We start from the raw sequence: 13,055 nt of genomic DNA on the forward strand, positions 1-13,055 counted from the left end.
TTCTTCTTCTTCTTCTTCTTCTTCTTCTTCTTCTTCTTCTTCTTCTTCTTCTTCCTCTTCCTCTTCCTCTTCCTCTTCCTCTTCCTCTTCTCTTCTTCCTCTTCCTCTTCTCCTCCTCCTCCTCCTCTTCCTCCTTCTCCTCCTCTTCCTCCTTCTCCTTCTTCCTCTTTTTCTCCCTGTCCCAGTCCCCCCTTCCTCCTCCTCCTCCTCAAGTTTTGCATCTGGAAAGATGACATTAAAGCAAGGTGACTGATAGAAAATTCTTCAGATTGAGACTCTGATCAAAAGCAATTTCTGTGTTGTGAAGAATGCTACTAAATTAAGAAGAAAGAGAAGAAAGCCTTTTTAATAATATGTGTTGTCTTATCCACCATCTGAAAGATTTCTAATTAACTTTCTAAAGCTATGTTATAAAAATATGTTACTGGAAAACATTTTATATGAGCTTTATGATATAATATTTATTTGTTTGGAAATGCAATGGTTAAGGAAAGCTGAGAAATAGGCACTATTTAACCATACTCTGTCAGCCAGAAAGACTTCCTTAGACGCCTTGTAAGACAATATGAAATTTCCTTTTAGACTCTACCTATTTGTACATGCATATGAAAGAGGGAGAGGACAAGAGAGAATATGCTTAAGAAAGTAATAAAAAGACTGTATTAAAAGTGAAACTTTTAGAGATTACCAAGAAGGGTCAGATATACTCAATATGTAATTTCTGCCAAGATAAAGCAGTAACTTTAGAGTTGTTCACAGGTTGGTTTTGATTTGTACTGCTATTATATCACTCATTGAGCTATGTTGCCACACTATAAAGAAATTACTGGGGAAACCATCATAACTTGAAACTCTATTTTACCAAAAGGAACTCTCAGAGTAAAATGATATGCTAGGCCACGCGAAAGGTACATTTAGCTATCTGTTTTATCTTTCTACGGTCTTTTATAGGTTTAGTTTTTATTGTCTTGTTCACTGAACAAATATGCTTTGGTCATCAACTGGACTTTGCAAGTTATTGTTTTATACATTGGGAAGGCTGAATAAACTACTCAGGTAAAAGTCTTGTAAGGGAAAAGGTTAATGACAATCAAGATAAATATATCTAAAACCTACAAAACATATCCTTATTAGTTTCCTATGTGTCAGATATATGTGTACAAATAAGTGGGAAGGACAAAGGATGGAGAAGGAGGTGGTAATGTGATGGGAAGTGAGTTGACCTTTCCACAGAGTGGTCTAGAGAAGCCTGTCTACATAGCTGTCTCCTAAACGAGGAAGGGAATACTTGAAGGACAAGAATGTCCAGAGCAGACAGATATCCAGCAAAGGCTATAGCAGGCATGGAGAACAGAAATCTCAAAGGCTCAGAGGAGGAAAGCTGAGCACATTTAAACACAGAAAACAACAACAACAACAACAAAACTAACAACTTGGGGCAGTTCAGGTTAGATCAGCGTAAGAAGGAAAACTCTCAGAGATGATTTAGTCACCCCCAAATGACTCATTGGTCAAAGCCTGCACCTTGGGGGTTGGGCTGTCAACATATGAACTGGAGGAGCAGACACAAAGTATTCAGACTTTAGCAGAGTGAGCATGGTTTGGGCAGAGATGACAACCATTGGGTGAACCATCATGGGGGCTGCTTCTGTAGCTTTGGTAAGAAGCTGTGGGTAGAAATCTGTGTCTAGGTAGAGAACTTGGCCTTGAAAAGGATGGTGAAGGACTTATCTTTAGAAGCAGGGAAGTAAGAGTAGGTGGGCACTCAGGTAATTATTATTATAGTTCAAGTTCTGTCTTGATTATCAGTCATGGATGTGTCACATTAGGCTTCCCTAACCCAGGTGCAGTGTGGCCTCCTGTATGACTTGATAGGGGTCAAGGAGCTATGATGACATCCAGAGGAAGGATGGAGGACTGCCATAGGAGAATGAAATGGCAGTGACACAGAAATGATGAGGTCTAGGATCTGAATACAAGCTACCGTTAAAGTGCTTAGGTGGTTGTGATCAGAATAAAAGGAATCTTGATTGTAAAATGAAGGGTTTTTTTTTAAGTTGATATTTTGCAGGGTTTCAGTTATTGATAATCTGGAAATGCACATGTGGGTATGAAAGTGAATGACACAAGAAAGAAGACAGTAAACCACACATAAAAGGAAGTCTAAAATCCAAAAGTCCAGGACATCATAAGGAGTGTTTACATTGAATATGAAAACGAGCACAATTCGACTAGTATCTGCATCACAGAGAATGCACATGAGCCTGAACTATGGTTTGCAATGAGTGAGGACAAGAATACTAGAAGAGGTACCACAAGACCTATGGGGTAGAGTAACCTGACCCTGTGAGAGCAACTGCTGGCGTTTTGTTGTAGAAGAAGAGAAAAATGTCAGGGCCCAGTAATAACTGACCGAGAGGAAATGTAGCGTGCAGGTAGGCTGCTTGTTAAGAGAGGTCCAGGGGAGTTACACTTTCTCCTGTAAGAGCTACAGTGGGATTGATCCTCGTTGTAAAAGTCGGGTTTCAGCTAGTGCAGAGAGGTCAAAATGAAGTTTTTAGAGAGTGTCAGAGTGAACAGACTTGGGGTTAACTGCCCTGATCCCAGAGGGTTCTGCCAAAGGCTTTTGGGTCTGAAGACTAGGACAGAACCAAGAGGGAATGAAGCTCTTATTCAGGGAAAAGAGGAGAGAGGAGGCCTAGGTTAGTATGATGACCTACAAGCAGAAGCCCACGATAGAAAAAAGCCCAGCCCAGAGCAGAGAGATGGTAGTGGTGAATCTGTGGGTGCAGAGGAGGAATGAGGGGGTTTCGTATTCTGTTCAGGAGTGGGGACACAAAAGTTTTTAAGAACATGAAGAATTTTGAGGTGACAACTGCTTACTGGGGAGACACTTGTCCTACTGAGGAGTAATTTGACTTGAATAGACAAATGCTCTCTTGACTTGAGGCCAACCATGGTCTCCTGCTCTGTGTTCTCACACTGAGCAAGCTGCCTGCTATGATGTACATCATTATAGAGGCCAGTGGTCCCTTCTTCTCGGCAGGCACCTTTAGTCTCCTACAGCAGCAGAAACACTGTCATGATGGTCATGTCTGGCTTATGACAAATTGATACAACTTCTTGCTGCACTTCCTAACGTTCTCTTGACCTTCGCTCCAGTTTCATCCCACTGACTCATTTACATTAACATATCCTTCCTCCTTTTCATCTTCTACCCATTTCACTCCTTGCCACAGAGAGTGAATAACTGTGCACAGACTGCCTTCTTCACTTCTAGCTTGAAGTAGTGGCCTGGCTTGTTCTGTGCATCTCCCTATCCTAGATGTTCCAAGGCTTCACTCATCCTTGGCATGGGTTCCAACACAAGAGGAAGGATGTGTTCAGCAGCTACTGTGAAGGCTCTTCCCTCTGATGCTCTGTGGTCGTACATCTGAGCTGAGAATTGCAGCCTTGCCACCAATAACTCATATATGCTCTGTCTTCCACTTGAAGCAAGAACAACATTGCTTTAGAAAAGATGGTCATTCTGCATAGGTGCTGGAGGAACCACCTTCTGTCAGTTTATTGGACTGAAAATGAGTTCTAATTCACTATAGAGTCTCAAACCCAGTGCATACAGAGAGAAAACAGTTTTCTCTTTTGCCTTTAAGGCAGCTATCAAGTTCTCTAAAGCTAAAAATATATACAAAATAAAATAGTAAAATTTAAAAAATGAAAAGAATCACTATCATGATTAGAGAGCCTGGCCATTGGTGTTGGCATGACTCCTAAGATAGCTGTCTGCCTCCTTCTTTTACAGTGCAGATGCTCTGAGGGATCTTGAAGTGTAGCACTTCTGGGGATAAACACTGTGTGTCAATGAAGAGTTCATGGTGTCCATCAATTAGCTAGCCATTGAGTTTACTCGCCATTCCTGCTCTCCTGGCGTATTTTCTGACCCCAATCCAAGACAGGATTCATTCTTGTTACATTTCTGAATGTCTCAGTGTGGATGCCCACCCCTGCTATGTCAGAGGTGGTGTTCTCTAGGGGTGAAGGGTGTGGGCATGGCATCAAAATGTGCATGTTTGAATGCTGACTTAGTTGCCTACCATCTACACAGTGATGTGCATGCTACAGAGTGGTGCATGACACTCTGTTTCTTATATGGTTGCTGAGTTTTATTGTCCTGACATGAGCGGGGGAGCCCTTGTAAGTGATGAACATTCAGTAAATGCAATTTAGTGCTTTTCATCATCCAGGCCTTGACTGTTTGCCTCAGTTTATATGATGACTTTACATCTTTGTGTTTCTTTCTGGCCACCTTGACTGTTTGTACCATCTTCTTATTTAAGTATTTGCTGCCTTAATTTCCTTCAGCCTTTAGTGTGGACTGTGTTGGTTTCCTGGCTGGGACATCGAGGTGGTTGGGGCCCTTCTTGAATGTGGAGGATCTGAAGAAAAGGTGGCAATGACATGGATGGCAAATCTAAATAGATTCTTATGGGATTGATGTGAAAGATGAGATGGCGGGAGCCTGTGTAGCTGGTGGCCTGAAGCTTTTATAACTCAAATGCTTACCAGTGTCTAGGTACATAGGACTGACAGGGGACAAAGAAGGCACCTAGTTTTGTGGGCTTTCCAGAATCTGTTGATCACCTCAAATTTAACACAATGAAATTCTTTTGTTTATGTATAATTATAAGCATGTCATTCCTTGCTGTATGATTTTATTAATCGGCTTTCCGTAGCACAGAGGCAGAAACAGATGTTTAAGAAAATTAAAAATTAGGAAAAAACATGACAAACAGTAACTCTAAAAAGAGGTCTTTGTTTGTTTGATTTTGCTTCTTTCCTTGAGGATGAAAACCAAAAGACAAGTGATTTGAAATGAACACCTTTCTGCTTTCTCCTCTCCTCTCCTCTCCTCTCTCTTCCCATCCGACATTCCTCCCTCCCCCTCCCTCTTCTGCTTCCAACCCTCCCCCTCCCTCCCTCTTCACATTGTGTATTGCTATTTTCCTCAGCTCCCATTACATTAAAAGTCAGACTTACTAATCGCCATCTTTAAGTGATGAAATGTGTACAAATGAATGCCAAGTGGTGGAAACAATAGAAACAGATATGTTTCCATGCTCAGTTTCCTGACTGGCCCTCTCTTTTTAAAACAACTGTGCATTTGGTGTCATTAGAGAAGGAAAGAGAAATGAGAGCACACAGTGTGCGGCCTTGCTGGTGTGGCCATCCTTTCACACTTCATCAGAACCTCATCTAGCTTTGGCTCACAGGCCGCGCTGTTTCTCTGGAGTTGTAAGAATCTTGTGTGCGGATGTGATGAATTAAATCCCGTATTAAATCGCGTGCCCCTCCTCCTTTTAATTAAGTTCATTTCAATCTAATTTCATACTTTTACTTGAGTAAACCATCTGACTCCAGCTGTTGGATGCACTTTCTGTATTCCCGTTCTCACATAATCATACCTGTAAAAGATTTATAGCTGCAAGAGGCGTTCTGGAGCCTTTCTGAGTGCTTTTGGCATATGTTTCATGGATGGTTGGTAACATGAGCAATTAACATCCTGAAATGTTGTTCTTGTCTCTGGACTATTTTTAATGGGATAAGTTATTTTTATTAGCTTGAACTTTAAACAAATAATCATCTTAAAGGAGACATTATCATCAAAATAACTGAGATGAAACGGTAGGCCAATCCTCAAAGGACATTGGTGGGAGGGAGAAAAGAATGCTAATCAAAAATATAAGCAAAAGGTGAGGACTGGCTTTCAGTAAAATTAAGAAAGACAAGAAAGTTCATGTGCCTTCTGTTGACTTGAAATCACAATGATGTATGTTTAGTCCATGAGTTGATGCTGAGTCACAGGAAATGTGTGTGTGTGTGCGCGCGCGCGCACATGCCCATGATAAGAGTTAATACTATGTCATAGGTATTGAGAGTGCTATGTTTGGGCTTGACTTTCAGTCATGGTAGTGTTTTTGCAGTGCTTAAGGTTGACTTGAGTCATGAGTCATGTGTATATAGTGCTTGGAACTAATGCTCAGTCATGGTCAGTGTGTATTCAGGACTTCAGTGAGATATGGCCAATGTGTTTGTAGTGTTAGGGGTTTAATCTTGGTCTAGAGTAACCCCTCATTACAAGGGGTTTACTCTTGGGCAATGTATTTGAAACACTGGAGATGGACCCTGAGCCATGGGCAATGTGGGTTCAGTACTTGGGGTTGATTCTAAGTTAAGGATAGCATGTAAACAGGCTTTGGTGTCGATCTGAGTCATAGGAAATATACACGTGGGGCCTAAGTTTAACTCTGAATCATAAGCAATATATGTGCCGTGTTTGCGACCGACTCTCAGTAAATGGCAGTGTGTTTGCAGTGTTTAGGATTGGCTCTGAGTCCAGGGCAGTGGGTATATAGGGCCTGGGGTTGAATATGAGTCAGGGCAGTGTGCAGTCTTTGAAGTTGATAGAGTAAAGGGCGCTATGTGTGTGCAGTTTGAGATACACTCTGAGTCAAGAACAATGCATGTGCAGGACCTAGGGCTGAGGCCAGGTCAAGGGAAGTATATGTACAGTCCTGCTTCATTCCTCATAGGATGCTGGTGTGCCCCTCTCCTACTTAGGGAACATTTCAAAGCAGTGCTCAGTGATGCAACATTGCAAGGAGGAGAAGGCCTTAGCATACATAGCCTTTTTACAGACCTCGAATGGAAGTTCTCACAGGTGTGTATATTATAACCATTTTATGGCTTTAAAACTTAGAACTCAGACTTTCTCCACTGATAAATGCCTTCTGTCAGGCATTCTTAACTAGGAAAAGGATGGCTAGTAAATAGCTTTTCTTGTTAGAACTCCGGGAACGTTTACAATGGTTCTCTACCTGCCTCCTCGCTTCCTTAGTCAAAGCATAGCTAATAACATACTTGACAACCCACATGGGACCTTGTCTAATGAAATCCCAAGTCCTCATCAGAGAAACATATACTGCAATTAGACCTTTCAGTGACATCCTAAAGAAAAACAGCAACTACAAATTCACAGAATAAAAGAATCAATTTTTTTCCTCAAGGGAAAAATTGTGCTTCATGTCTTAGATATCTTATAGTTTGTCTTGATGTGTAGGAAATATTCACCATTGCAGTAACAAATTAAAGTATGGATTTTTCTTCAGACTTAGGAGAGCCAGTAAGCAAACTTTAATTTTATTCTTTCACAGTTTTGTTTTTTCCAGGACGAATGTGTGTGTGTGTGTGTGTGTGTGTGTGTGTGTGTGTGCACGTGCACACGCACGTGCATGCATGTGCACTGGGGATAAATGGCATCTAAAAACTACTAGAGTTTGCTGTTTCTGTTTCCAAGTGTTATTGCTGTGAGCACTAAATAAAGTTAAAATAACTTAAAAATAAGACTAGACTTTGAAACTATGGAAACTATCTCTCCTTAATTCATAAACAAATAACACATTTCTCTATTTCCAGTACACCAAACTCAGAATTTATTTTGTTTTTTTTTTTTTACATTACTAGTAACTGAGGTCCCTGAATGCAAGAGTTATGACAATCACTTTGTTCCATTTTTGCGGGATACTGCTGTCAAACAGTATCCATTTAATCAGAACCTGCCAAGTGCTTTACATGGAGAAAACCACCATAGGATCAGGTCTAATAGTCAGTACCCTGCATGAAGGTATTTGGATTAACTAAATAAAAAATGTGGAGTGTGTGAAGATATTAAATTATAATATTGAAAAGGGAGGGATAAGACATGAAGACCATTGGTGGTTAAAAAAAAAAAAAAAAAAAAAAGTATGTTCTTAGAATTGCTAGTTTAAACCATGGAAACAGAAGGAAATATTTGAAGATAGACTTTGATATTTTACTAGCATTTACTTTTTTATATAAAATCACATCCCTGATGTGTACTTCCCAAAGAGAACAGAAACTTAAATTTTGTCTTTCTACACAAACACAATGTCAAATATTTCCCCCAAGTGGGGCCCAATGCTGGCAAGGACTAGCTGTGGATGTGGCCTCTAATCATAAGAACCATAAGGATTCTGCTTCTCCTCACTTTTGTGACAAGAACTCTAAACGTGTATAGTTTTACCATGCCAGCTCCAAGTCATAAATCTAAAGAGAAAATTGTCTCTTAAAAGACATAATCACCATTTTTATAATAGCATATAAATGGTAGAAATCACATGCTTCTTTATATGTGTTAAACTATTGTAAAAAGGAATTAATAAGTCAGGTATCAAACACAATTTCAAATAACAGCAGGGTGTAATAATACTTATTTGCATTTTCTTTGTGATAGTGTGGAGAGATGATTCATTTTTTATGACAGCATTGTTCACTGAGACACTGATGTGGGGAGAAAAGAGAAGACTGGGGAGAGCAGTATTGTCCAATATTTGTGTTGCAAGTTTCAAATCTCAGGGGGTATTGGTTGATATGATAACCACTTGTTAGAAAAACACTATATTCATGTGTGTAGTATGCACCATAGAGTCTATGGGGTTTGGAGACATTTGAACTCATGAAGAACAGCAGTATGGGAGACAGTACATTTTAATCTGTTCTGACCTAGCATTTCTCAGGCTTCTTAGACTCATTTCTGTCACATTCCATTACATCCTATGGAACTGTGATCATGAAAAACACTCTAAAAACCAAGGGCCTTTACATTCTGAATAACTGTATTTCAAAGAATGACAAAAAGAGGTCCATAAACAAGGATAGAGGATATTACATGAGGACATCTCTTCAGTTCCACCCGTATTCTGATAAATATACAACTTTAGAGATAACTGTGGGAGCTTGCTAGGAGGTAGAAATACTGTTACCTTCCCTAATGATGGCTACTGAGACCAAATTCCTGAAGATTTGGTGCTTTATAGGCCTGTTGTACACCGCAAAGTCCTTTCATTCAGAGGATGTATCATTGTCATTATTTCTAACTCCAGATGTGTGACCCAGAAACGGTGAAGAAATTTCTTACTGCCTAAGGCTCTGCTAAATAATTAGGGTTTCATGTATGTAATCATCATTTGAAGATAAAGTAACTTCTTCCCTCCTCATCTGTTTCCCTTGTATTTCCCTCTCTTGTTATATTTCTTTTTAAGTCTCACTATTCACTGCTTTGAATGAATGGAGAAAATGGATACCCTGTCATGATTTTACTGGAAATGCTTTCAACGTTCCCCATTAATATATATTGTTTGTTATAGATTTGTCACATGTAGCCTTTATTATGTTGAGAAATAGTCTCTTTACTCCTAGTATCTTTGAGGATTTTGTCATGGACGTGGATTTTGTCAATAGCGCTGTTATTGTGTGCTAAGATGAACATTTATGTGATGTATTGCATTTATTGATTTATATGTGTTGAACCACCCCTATATCTCTGGAATGAAACCAACTTGATCATGGTGAATGGTCTTTTTGATGTATTCTTAATTCAGTTTACACCTATTTTTAACTTATTTTTTATTAGATATTTTCTTTATTTACATTTCAAATGCTATCCCAAAAGTTCCCTATACCCTCCCCTTGCCCTGCTCCCCTACCTACCCACTCCCACTTCTTGGCTCTGACATTACCCTGTATTGGGGCATATAAAGTTTGCAAGACTTAGGGGCCTCTCTTCCCAATGATGGCCAACTAGGCCATCTTCTGCTACATATGCAGCTAGAGACATGAACTCTGGGGGTACTGGCTAGTTCATATTGTTGTTCCATCTATAGTGTTGCAGACTCCTTCAGCACCTTGGGTACTTTCTCTAGCTTCTTCATTGGGGACCCTCTGTTCCATCCTATAGATTACTGTGAGCATCCACTTCTATATTTGCCAGGCACTGGCATAGCCTCATACAAGACAGCTATATCAGGGTCCCTTCAGCAAATCTTGCTGGCATATGCAATAGTGTCTGGGTTTGGTGGCTGATGATGGGATGGATCCCCAGGTAGGGTAGTCTCTGGATAGTCCATCCTTTTGTCTTAGCTCCAAACTTTGTCTCTGTAGCTCCTTTCATGGGTATTTTCTTCCCCATTCGAAGGAGGAATGAAGTATCCACACGTTGGTCTTCCTTCTTCTTGGTTTTCTTGTGTTTTGCAAATTGTATCTTGAGTATTCTAAGTTTCTGGGCTAATATCCACTTATCAGTGAGTGCATATCTAGTGACTTCCTTTGTGATTAGGTTGCCTCACTACGGATGATATCCTCAAGATAGAGATTGTTTTCATCTATTTCCACTAAGGGAGATTTTTCTGTAATTGTTATGGCCTCTTTATATGGTTCTGATATCAGGGCAATACTTTTCTTAAGTCATGTAGTTGTGATCATTTGATTTCTATTGCTGCGGTAAGGATTATGATCAAAAGCACCTGGGAGGAAAAGGGTCTATTTGGTATCCCAAAGTCCATTACTGAAGAAAGCCAAGGCAGGAACTCAATGAATAGGGCAGAGACATGGAGGCAGGAACTGAAGCAAACCCTGAAGGAACACTGCTTAATGCTTTGTTCTCCAGGTTCACACTCAGCTACTTTTCTTACACAAAGCATGACTACCTGTCCAGGAGTTATGTTGCCCACATCAATCATTAATCAATAAAATGTCACACAGATGTGCCCACAGGCCAATCTGATAGAGACATTTTCTGAATTGAAGCTCCCTCTTCCAGGATGACCATGGATCTATCTTCATTAGCACAGTGACACCCCTTTCCGTTTATGGCATAGTTTTAAAAGCATCAGTGTCTGACTTAAAAGATTTGCTGTGATTCCCATCTCATCTTGGGCTAGATTTTTTAAAAAAATAGAACTAAAACAAATACCTTCTTAATCTTATTACTTGTTAAAAATCTAATTAAATTGTTTGTCTCATCTTGGTTTAATTTGTGTAAGTAATATACATCTAGAAATTCATCCATTTTTGAGAATTTTTTTTAATTTAGTGAGATATACTAATGATATTTAGAATTCTAAGATAGGATCTAATGATTTTCTGAATTTCATTGGTATCTATAACAATTTCTCCATTTTGCCTTTAACTTACTAATTTGCCTCTTCTCTTTCTTTAGATGAGGTTAGCTGGGGATTTGCTGACTTTGTCTTTTCAAAGAATCAATTCTGTTTCATTCATTCCTTGTGTGGTCCTATTTTCATTTCTTTAATTCTGCCTTTATTTTAACTGTTCATTTCCTGCTACATATTTTAAGTTTGCTTATTCATTCTTGTCTGAGAAAGCCTTCCCATGTGTCACTCCTTATTCAAGATGCCTCTGACTTTTCAGTGTAATCAGTCACAGCTGTGTTTCCCTCTGAGGACTGCTCTCATAACAGTCCCATGGTCTTGTGTTTTCATATTTATTAGACTCTATGCTCTAAAATTTTTTCTTGGTATCTTAGATGCCATTAATCACCCAACAGTGTGCTACTTAATCCCCCTGAGTTGGTGTATGTTCTTTGGTTTTTCTTTCTAGATTGCTCAGTGTATCCCATTGTGATCAGAGAAGATGCAAGTGGTTATTTCCCCATGTCTCTATTTATCAATACTTTCTCTGTGTATTATTAGGTGATCTGAGAAGACTATGTATTCTTGGTGTTTTAGTGGGTTCTTTAGCTGCTTCTTAAGTCTATTTGGTCTATAATATCTTTTTGATGTTTCTCTGTGTTTTTCCCTGTTTGTTGATCAACATTTTATAATTATTGGTTAAAATAGAATACTAATTTTCACATGATGGTCTTGGCTTTGACCTGTATATTTGTATACAATTGTTTTTGTTTTATGAAAGTGAATCCATGTAATAAAATATGAATGTAATCATATTCAGTTCAATTGTTAAATATTGCAATGTTCTATTGGTCAAGCTATATCCTTAATCAGAATGAAGTGACCTTTGTGCCTTCTGATTAATTTTTGTTTGAAGCGTTTTGTCATGTGTTACAGTAGTGATGCCTCCCTGCTTCTTCTTTCCATTTACTTAGATATCCTTTTTCCTATCACATAACTCTAAGGCTTCCACTATAGTTGATGGTGTTGTGTTTCTTGGATACAACAAATAGATGGATCTTGTTTTGTAATCCAATTTGCTACATTGTGTCTTTTGATTAGGAAATTGAAAACATTAATATTCAGGATACTATTGAAACAATTATGTTAACCATTGTTATTTTGTTGAGTTTGTTGTGTTTGGTATTTTTCTATTTCTCATTTGTTTAACTACTGTTATAGCATAGTTTTTTATTTCCTATAGCCTTGTAGATGTGTTTATTTTCCTCTTCAGGCCAAAATTCTTTTATGTATGTTCTGTAGATCTGCCTTCATGCTTATGAGTTCCGTTAGCCTGCTTTTATCATTGGAAGTTTTATTTTTCTCTAAATTATCGCTGATAGTTTTGTGAGGTATAGTATTATAGGTTCCATTTATCCTTCAGAATTTGAATTATACCATTTCAGATCATCCGAACTTTTAAATTTTCTATTAGAATTTCATTATTTTTAAGGGACTGTCTTTTTATGTGACTTGGTGTTTCTCTTACAGTGTTCAAAATATGTTGTTCTGCATTCTGTGTTTTAACTGTAATATGACATGGAAATTTCTTTCCTTGTCTTTTCTCTTGATATTTTTAATGCCTCCTATACTTAGATGGGCATAACTTTTCTAGATTTGGAATATTTTCGGCTTCAGTTTTACTTATAAGACTTTAGTGTAAAATTATGCTCTTTTTTTCTATGTAAATACATAGATTTAATACTTTACAGTATCAAATACACCATACATATTCTTTTCCTACATTCTTATAAATCTCTTCTTATCTGTGTCTGAATACTTTTATTCTTCTACCATAACTTGAAAGCTTAATATTCTGTTTTCCTTTTCAACTACTCTATTTGTGAGGCTTCCAATTAACTTTTTTATTTCATTCATTAAAATATTAATTTCTAGTATTTTGGCTGTTTTTCAATATTTCCATTTTTTATTACATTAAACTTGCATGTCTTGGTTTATTCTCATTTTCACTCTGAGCACTTTGTGTTCTCTCACATTCATTCTAGATTT

Source organism: Mus pahari, chromosome 3, assembly GCF_900095145.1.
Source record: "Mus pahari chromosome 3, PAHARI_EIJ_v1.1, whole genome shotgun sequence".
NCBI lineage: Eukaryota > Metazoa > Chordata > Mammalia > Rodentia > Muridae > Mus > Mus pahari.